Here is a 9,336-nt window from a genome sequence, read left to right as displayed (position 1 = left end):
TCTGAAGTTATCTCTGCATTAGACTGAGTTAACTCATCTAAAAAATCTAGAAATGCATCCAGAATTACGTTAGCTTCATCAGTGACCGTAACAGCTATGTGTTGAGAGATATTATCCCCGACTAACTCCAGCTGGACGATATCATTACATTTGACCAGTGATTGTGCTGTTTCAGCCATTTCAACGAGAACACTCATGACTGCTGTGGTGAACGCGGCAATATCAGGCACACTACCCGGGAGTGACCGTGGTATCGCGAGAGGGCGTCTTATTTCAGTAGTATTGAAGCGTTCACGTAGAATTGGCGGTGGGTTATTTCTCTGAATTTGATCAGCGTTGGTTACAATCTCCTGATTCAAATTACCTCCGCGGTGTTGTGGGTTCTCTTCTGATACAGCTGACGAGGTCGAAGCAGTATGATTTATCGAGACACTATCTGGAGACAGGTTTGACGCTGCTGAGGTTATCAGAGCATCTCTCGGTAAAGATGTATCAGAAGAAACAGTTTCTTCTTCTTCTTCTTCTGATACAACTTCACTGAGGGATTCCGGAGACACATGGTTTGACGCTGCGTCCGTCCGTGATGCCGTTTCTTCTGAAACAGTATCACGGAAGGATGACAAAAGTCTGTTTAAATTGAGGACTGCTTGTTCTAATTCGTGTAAGAAAGCTGTCTGATTATCTTGACCTACCTCATCATCCTCACTCGCACCCCTAACCCGATTTATATTACGGAGTGCATAGTTAAGTTCTCTAAAGTAATCTGAAGGATGAACCGGTATGGGTATATCCCTCAAGGACTCAACAGCTCTTAATAATTCATCTAGGGCTGCACGGATTACCCTATTATCCATGTTTACTCAGAATTAAGAATGGTTCAGCGGTGATAACAGGAAATTGTAAATAAAAAAAAAACAAACTTTACAGATATTCAACTTTTTGCAATACCTTACAAATTACGCTTCATTTTCCGGATCAAAATCAGGGAAGTTCCAAGAAAGTTGAGAGTCGTTAGTTTACTCCGTTGTATGGCTGCAGCATGTTTTCTTGTCAGCCTTGAACGTTGGATCTGGGGTTGTATGCGATCGACGCATAGTATCGATTCTGTAAAGGGGTATAAAAAATATAAAAAAAAATAAGAAAAACAGAAGAAGAAAAAACTGCATATCTTTAATATGTTCCAGGTTCTGTGCATTACGTTGTAAGTAGAAACATAAGAGATTATACCTTCGATTAACCCATTAACGAGTAGGGCTCTTGAGCGTAATCTGCGACGCCCCTGTTTTGAAACCACAGCCCTCAACGTTGCTGCCGATTCTGTGAAATAGTATGAAACAGAATTTGACACCAGTGTAAAAAAAAAAAAAAAAAAAAAAAAATGCTTAAGTGTACACTATGTGATATATACTTAGATGTTACCGTATAACTTTTGATTTAAAGCATCACGGAGGGGGTTAATGAACATGCAGCATTATTACAATACTCAGCAAGATTTTACAGACTGCTACCACAGTGTTGTACTCATCCAACTGACACTGACAGACCAACATCCCACGGTCCCAACCCCTAATACGTCACTCACGTAGTGACGTAGTACACATACGTAGGAACCCCGGTTTTACATTTAAATGTAAACACAGAAGTAAACTTATCCATTGAGAGAAAAATAAATGAAAAGAATTAAACGTTTTTTTTTAGTTTTTTTAACTCACCCTGTACAACGGACTGGAGTTCAACTGAATCTGCACCTTCACGATCCGTCAACACCGCCACCACCTCCTGGTCTGCAGGAGCCGCTCCCCCGGCCGGGGTGCATAGCCCGTGGAGCTCGTTCAAAACAGCTGATCCGTGTGTGTTTTCAGTCAGCTCTCCAAAGTCGATTCTCCTTGGAGTGATGTTAATGACTGCTGGTTCAGCCCTCTGCACCGTTCGCGGGGAAAACGGGTAGCTGGGCGGGGTGTGTAATCCCGATGGCTCTTCTTCGCGGTGTATGATTACAGCTCCTGGATTTTGTGAAAATTCAGTTCCCCTTCGAATTCGACCTCTCAAAGATAAACGGTTAGGGTTAACTGGTGCCGGTTCAATGCGATTCAACTCGCCGTTAAAAACTGCTCCATTACGTTTGGTATTCTGGTGTTCAGCGGCTGCTAATAGATCTGTAAGTAACCACACATGTAGTATTTTTAATTAATTAATTATTGTGCAAGTCATAGGATAGTCAAATTTTAGGATAAAAAAAAAAAATAAAATAAAAACTTACCATAGTCGCTTTGTGTGAATACAAAGTCATCTAAATCCTCGTCATCTGTTTCTGGAGATGGCAGTTAGAAGTTACGTTGAATAAAAGTATACGTAGGCTATAGGCTATATCTAGGATTGGAAAGATCGAATACTTACTACTAACAGGGTTGAATATATCACCGAAATCGTGGGGTGTCAGTCTAAGAGCTCCACTCGTTTTTCCTACAGAAAAAACAAAAGATCTATATATTCTAACCTGATTCTCTTATCACCAAGAATGGTTTAAAAGATGATTTTTAAGCGTACCCAAATCCATGGTCCTCTGTCACGTACTGAAATCCTTATACACTGCTGTAGGGGAATTCGTATTTTATACTTAAGACCGACCCTTAATTCACACTTTAATGGTAGACCCAGTGTCTGACCACCCACTGACACCTGCTGTGAACTACTATAGCCAACAGGATGAATACAGGGGAAACCCCACCCCAGTTTAGTCAGCTTCTAACCAGACAGTCAGGCTATGCATTTTAAATGCGATATTACTATGTTTTTTCATTCGATCTCATTGTACTAATAGCGACCCCTTTGAAGCCATATGTAGAAAAACCAAATGTGTGACCATTCGCTGACACCTGCTGTGAACTACTGAAGCCAGTAGGAAATAGACAAGGAAAACCCCCTCCCAATCGGCTCAGCTGATACACTTCTAACCAGACATTCAGGCTATGCATTTTAAATGTGATTCACTCTGAATGTAGGAAGCCTGAAAAAAAACAAACAGGTTTTAATCATCCCTATTAACAAATAAAACTTTTTATTTATAAAACACAGAGAAGCAGCATTTAGCTGTTATGCTGCAAACAAGTGGAGCAAACTGCCAGTGGAGATTAAACTCTTTCCAAATAGAAATATTTTCAAAACCTCTGCTGAATACAGGGTCAGTCCCCTCCCCAATTGACTCAGCTTCTAACCCAGACAGTCAGGCTATGCATTTTAAATGCGGTATAACTATGTTTTTTCATTCTATCTCATTGTACTAATAACGACCCCTTTGAAGCCAAATGTAGAAAAACCAAATGTCTGACCATTCGCTGACACCTGCTGTGAACTACTGAAGCCAGTAGGAAATAGACAAGGAAAACCCCCTCCCAATCGGCTTAGCTGATACACCTCTAACCAGACATTCAGGCTATGCATTTTAAATGTGATTCACTCTGAATGTAGGAAGCCTGAAAAAAAAAAAAACAGGTTTTAATCATCCCTATTAACAAATAAAACTTTTTATTTATAAAACACAGAGAAGCAGCATTTAGCTGTTATGCTGCAAACAAGTGGAGCAAACTGCCAGTGGAGATTAAACTCTTTCCAAATAGAAATATTTTCAAAACCTCTGCTGAATACAGGGTCAGTCCCCTCCCCAATTGACTCAGCTTCTAACCCAGACAGTCAGGCTATGCATTTTAAATGCGGTATAACTATGTTTTTTCATTCTATCTCATTGTACTAATAACGACCCCTTTGAAGCCAAATGTAGAAAAACCAAATGTCTGACCATTCGCTGACACCCGCTGTGAGAATCAAATACTGTGAATACAAACCCCCCTAAACCACCCCCTCTGCCACATGATATAGCTAACCCTTTTGACGTACCCGGAAATACGTACATCAAAGTACATCAAAGGTCACACGTCAAAGGTCACACGTCATTTATTGCCTCTCATAAATGACGTTTTTATTACCGTCCTCATAAATAACACTTTTATTACCCCTAGCTAACCCTTTGATGTGCCCGGGAATACGTACATCAAAGGTCACACGTCATTTATTGCCTCTCATAAATGACAGTTTTATTACCCCCCTCATAAATCACACTTTTATTACCCCCCATAAATCTTTTTTTGACACAAAGTATCCTATACCTCTCTCTAATATCAATGGTAGATCACAATTTGCTATCATATGTGCATGGTAGATCAAACAAACGGGAAACTTTTCCCCATTTGGAAACAGTATAGTGGCAGTTGGAGATTTTTTTCCAGTTACCTCCTGTATTCTGATGGAGTTGGCAGCAACTTGTGGTCTAATTAATTTAAAGTAGTAGAACTAACAGAAATAGTTCGGCAAAAAGATTTTGTGTTTTCCCAGCTGTTAAACCGGATGAGGACTCGTTCAAAAGACACCCCTATGCTAGGATGGGGTAAAGTGAGACATTTTTTTTACATTTGCTCCCCTCTAAGCAAGCTGAAATGATATATCAGTAAAATTTACACATTTTCCATTAATTCAGGATGTTTCCTAGCATTGGAAATTATCAGAATGTATTCAGGATGAAGGGCAATGAAAATATTATTATTTTTAAAAAGTGGTCTTATGTCTCACTTTACCCCAGCTTAAAGGTAAACTGAGACAGAGCAGAAAAATCAAGGTGGTAAATTGAACCAGCTTGGGGTAAACTGATCCACTTACTTTTTCCATTCTGAAACTACCATAAAAACACATGTTGTGAATTATGGTAGTGAGTTGTGGATTGGTCAATTAAGCACTTTCTTTTTTTTAAAGTAACTCAAACTCAACTAATTCAAAATGTTTTAATTAACATACATACATAACAACAGATAGAACCAGTTAGATTAGAACACAGGACCCTTAGAGCCAGCTAGTGTCTGGGGGTCAGAGCTAGGGACAGTCAGAACCAGCTAGAACAGCCTGGGACTCGGAACACAAGACTAGACCCAGGTCTAGTCCCACCTGCATTAGAACATCAGGCTACTGACAACTAGGCCTACTCCACATTCCAGCCCTGTAGGTTACAGGGAAAGATGAGGAGTTGCTCTCTCCGTGTGGTTCCTCCAGGCCTTTTTGGTTGGGGCAGCTTCTTCACCACATCGCTTTTAGGGACATGTGCCACATCCTCTTCCTTCAAAGCAAATGTGAGTCTCTCCCACACTTTTGTGTTTCCCTGGAGTCTTTTGAGAAATTGTAAAAGTATGTCGTCATCCTCAACTTTCTCAATCATTCCAATATAACGGACGCTCCTGTGTTTTGTGGCAAAGTTGACGATGACGAAGTCACCCACGGACAGCTCTGTATCTCCTGGATCATTTCTCTCATCCTCAGAGCTCTCTTTGTCAGACACATCATCAAGTGGGACAGGGACATCACTCTCCTCAGAGCTGCTAACTACGATTTTCTTTTTGCTTGTTGCTTTCTTCTTCGCTTTTCCATTTTCTTTGCTATTTTGCTTTTGTCTTTCTTTATAAGCCTTTTCAATTGCCTGCTTCTCAGGAGTATCAGTTAACATGGCTGTCTTTACATGCTTCCGTTTGGTTTGTGCTCTTGGGGGCAGTGTTAATTTCGTCAGCTTTTTTTAATTTAGTCTAAGTCACAATGTCGAAAATCAATTTTAGTCTTGGTCAAATTTTAGTCATTTTAGTCAACACTGTACATAATAGAACTTCTCTACACACGGCGGCATGATCAATCATTATCATGCAGGTTGTTTTGTTGTCCTTGTTGTAAACGAAATGGCTCCAGCTCCAACAAACTGTATACCGGCAGGTGAGCTAAATGCTACAACTAGCATGCACATGGCGAGTTACACATCAAAGCAACAGAAGCTACGGCTGCAGCAACCTGAATACATTACATGAACAATATATACAGTCATACTCACGTTTCATTTACGCACACACCACATTAATCAACAGCTCGATCTTCCCTCTGTCGACTCAGAGCACACACCTGTTCTAACCGAGCACCGGTAAAAGGGGCGTTAACAAAATATTTTCGTCATCGTCCTAGTTGACAAAATTAACACTGCTGGGGGGACATTTGGGAAGTGGTAGGATTTCATGAGGAGACACATATCCAGGTTGGCTGGTGTGACGACCCCTCCGCTCCACTAGATGTCCCGGTTCTCTTCAGTTCCTTTTCCCTTCTGCAGAGAGTGCGGAGTGCTCGTCGGCCTGATTGGGCAGACCTGGAGCCTGTGCTTCAAAGGCTTGCTCTCTTGCCAGTTTCGAGCCCCTCCTGTCTTGCTTTTGACTTACAGGGCGGCGGCTGTTTTGTTGTTTTTTTTTTTTGATCGCTTACACATTCACACACTCAGGCATGCATACACAACTGACCACTGACTTCCACGTTTCTTTAGTTTACATTATTTTGTAAATAAAAGTTATTTTTCATTTGGAAGCTTTCGTCTGTCTCCCATTTTTTGTTGCAGCCTTAGAGCCGGGGTGTGACAAATGGGGGCTCGTCCGATCGTCCGCTAATTCGGTGACATAAGAGATCAGCTGTAGTTATAGTTGCGAATAGAGGTGAGATTTTTTTTTGTTGGGAGAAGTTGCGAAAGTGATGGTTGTTTTGGTCAGTGAGCCAGCTGCTGTAAGTCTGTTTGGAGATCCTGTGTTTTGTTTGGCACTGAGTTGTCTGCTCCCGTACGCGGCCGTGGTGGCTCACGGTGGTTCTGTCCCTGTTAGGCTTTACAGCGAGTTCCCTTTTGGAGTTCGTTGGGGGGGTGTTTTTTAGAACGTTGTGAATGTGGTCAGAGCAGTTGTCTCGGGAGCACATCCGGAGCTGCAGGTGAGTCGCCATTAATTTTTGGTTGCTTTACCGGGCTCACGGGCGTTGGTGCATAAGAACCCACCACAAGTAACATCCGAAGACTAGGGGGGAGCTTAGCTAGAGGTTGGTGAGGCAGTTAGAGGGACGGCTCTACTGTGACGTTGCGGTGCTTGTGGGCTGGTAAGTAGGCTTTTGTAATTTGGTTCGGGTGCATTGGTAGTCGTAATCTGTATTTTGGACAGGTAATTGTTTGTTAGTTGGCATGGCTAGTGTAGAGGATTTTTTGAGTGATCCGTCCGAGGAGGGGCTGGAGCGCTGCACACGCGACCAGTTACTAAGGATTGCTGATCATTTTGAATTAGAGATCAGTGATAGACGGTCTAAGGAAAGTATCAAAGCTATTATCAAAGCTAATCTGAATCAAATCTGGTAAGTCGCAGGCTGCCGGTACGGTTTCGGAAGCTGTTGTGTCTGGTGATCCTGGTTTAACTTTTGAACAGAAGCGTGAGTTGCTTCAGCTACAGGCTGAGGTGGAACTTAAAAGGCTGGAGGTGAAAAGGCTGGAAGTGGAGGAGCGTAGGCTGACTTTAGGGGGTGCAGGCCATGCTTCTGGTAGGTTGAATTCTGGTTCGTTTGATGTTGCCAGTAACCTGCGTTTGGTTCCTCAGTTTGGTGAGCGAGATCCGGACACATTTTTCTCCCTGTTTGAGCGCGTGGCTGACAGTAGGGGGTGGTCAGATTCAGACCGAACACTGTTGCTACAGTGTGTGCGCCGGTAAAAATTCTGAGAGATACAGGGGCTTTTGACTCATATATTGTGAGTTCTGTGTTGCCTTTTTCTGAGGAAACAAATACTGGAGACTCCATTTTGATGCAGGGAATGGGGCTAATGGTGTTGCCAGTTCCGCTGCATAAACTGATGCTGCACTGTGGGTTGGTTCAGGGTGAGGTTACCATGGGGGTGCGTCCTGCACTTCCCCTTAAGGGGGTGGATATTATTCTTGGTAATGATCTTACTGGGAGACATGTGTGGGCTGATGGTCTGCCACCTCCACCCATAGTAACATCTTCACCTGTTGTTACAGGAAAGCCAGATGAGAGTGCTCAGTGTTTTCCTGGAGTTTTCACGGCCTGTGCGGTGACACGAGCTATGTGCCGTGTTGAGTCTGAGTCTAATACTGACCTGGAGGATAAGAGAGCAGGAGAAAGTGAGCTTTTCTCCGTAGACATCCCTGAGTCTCTTTTGTCTGTTTCTCGCAGTGACCTGCTGGCGGAGCAGAGAGCAGATCCCTCTCTGAGTCAGTTATTTGATCAGGTTCTCACTGTTAAAGAGGCCGAGAGTGTTGCAAGTGGGTACGTGTTGAAGGATGAGTTGTTGGTGCGGAAATGGCTGCTGCATGGGGAAAACTTTGTTGGTGACCCTGTCTGGCAGATTGTTGTTCCTTCTGAATTTCGCAGTGAGGTGCTGAAGGCTTCCCATGATCAGTCTGGGCATCTGGGTGTCCATAAGACTTATAATTATATTCTGCGGTACTTTTTCTGGCCTTGGTTAAAAAAGGATGTGTCAAGGTACATTAGAACATGCCATACATGTCATGACCGGTAAGCCAAACCAGAGTATTAAACCAGTTCCTCTGTATCCTATCCCAGCAATATTACAGCCATTTGAACATTTGATTATTGATTGTGTCGGTCCTTTGCCTCGTTCCAAGGGTGGTAGTAACTATTTGCTGACAGTAATGTGTCAGAGCACAAGGTATCCAGCTGCGTACCCGCTTCGCACCATTACTGCTAGGTCTGTGGTAAAGGCTCTGACGCAGTTCATTTCCATCTTTGGCATTCCAAAAGTAATCCAGAGTGATCAGGGATCAAACTTTTCCTCTCATTTGTTCGCTCAGGTTTTGAAACAACTGAATGTAAAGCATAATCAGGCTTCTGCGTACCATGCTCAGAGTCAAGGGGCTCTGGAAGGATTTCACCAGACCCTGAAATCTCTGTTGCGTGGCTGTGTTGAACTAAACCAGGACTGGGAGGATGGGCTGCCTTGGCTTCTGTTGGCTGCTCGAGAAGTGGTGCAGGAGAGCACCGGGTTTAGTCCAAATGAGCTAATTTTTGGACACACAGTGCGTGGACCACTCACATTATTGCATGATGCTGTGGGGCTGTCGGAACCGCCGAGTAATTTGGTTGATTATGTAAATGGTTTTCGCCACCGGTTGTATGCTGGGGGGGAGATGGCTAGAGAGAAGTTGACCTCTTCCCAGGGGAAAATGAAGCGTCTGTATGACCGTAAAGCTGAGCAGCGGCAGTTTAGCCCTGGTGATCGGGTGCTTGCATTGTTGCCAGTTGTCAGCTCCCCTTTCCAGGCAAAGTTTACTGGCCCGTTTACAGTGTTACGCCAGCTGTCCGACCAGAATTATTTGCTGTCAACACCGGGCCGTAGGAAGTCCACACAACTTTGTCAATTTATTGAAACCTTATTATACTCGGCAGGTCGACACATCCAAAGGTGAGGAACAGACAAGGACA

At 43.2% G+C, this 9,336-nt stretch overlaps 1 long non-coding RNA gene across 1 annotated transcript; it reads right to left on the bottom strand.

The window, feature by feature from the left end:
* Nucleotides 1-955: 955 nt before the first annotated feature.
* On the bottom strand, nucleotides 956-1,774 carry LOC142390403 (uncharacterized). Its single transcript, XR_012770462.1, has 3 exons — nucleotides 1,713-1,774; nucleotides 1,228-1,317; nucleotides 956-1,104 (listed from the first exon to the last, which is right to left on the bottom strand). It is a non-coding gene; the product is annotated as an uncharacterized LOC142390403 (long non-coding RNA).
* Nucleotides 1,775-9,336: the final 7,562 nt, after the last annotated feature.

This window comes from Odontesthes bonariensis, chromosome 10 (genome assembly GCF_027942865.1).
Source record: "Odontesthes bonariensis isolate fOdoBon6 chromosome 10, fOdoBon6.hap1, whole genome shotgun sequence".
In the NCBI taxonomy this organism is placed as follows: Eukaryota; Metazoa; Chordata; class Actinopteri; order Atheriniformes; family Atherinopsidae; genus Odontesthes; species Odontesthes bonariensis.
The sequence above is the reverse complement of the archived record's forward strand: the minus strand, read 5'-3'. Positions and strand labels throughout refer to the sequence as shown.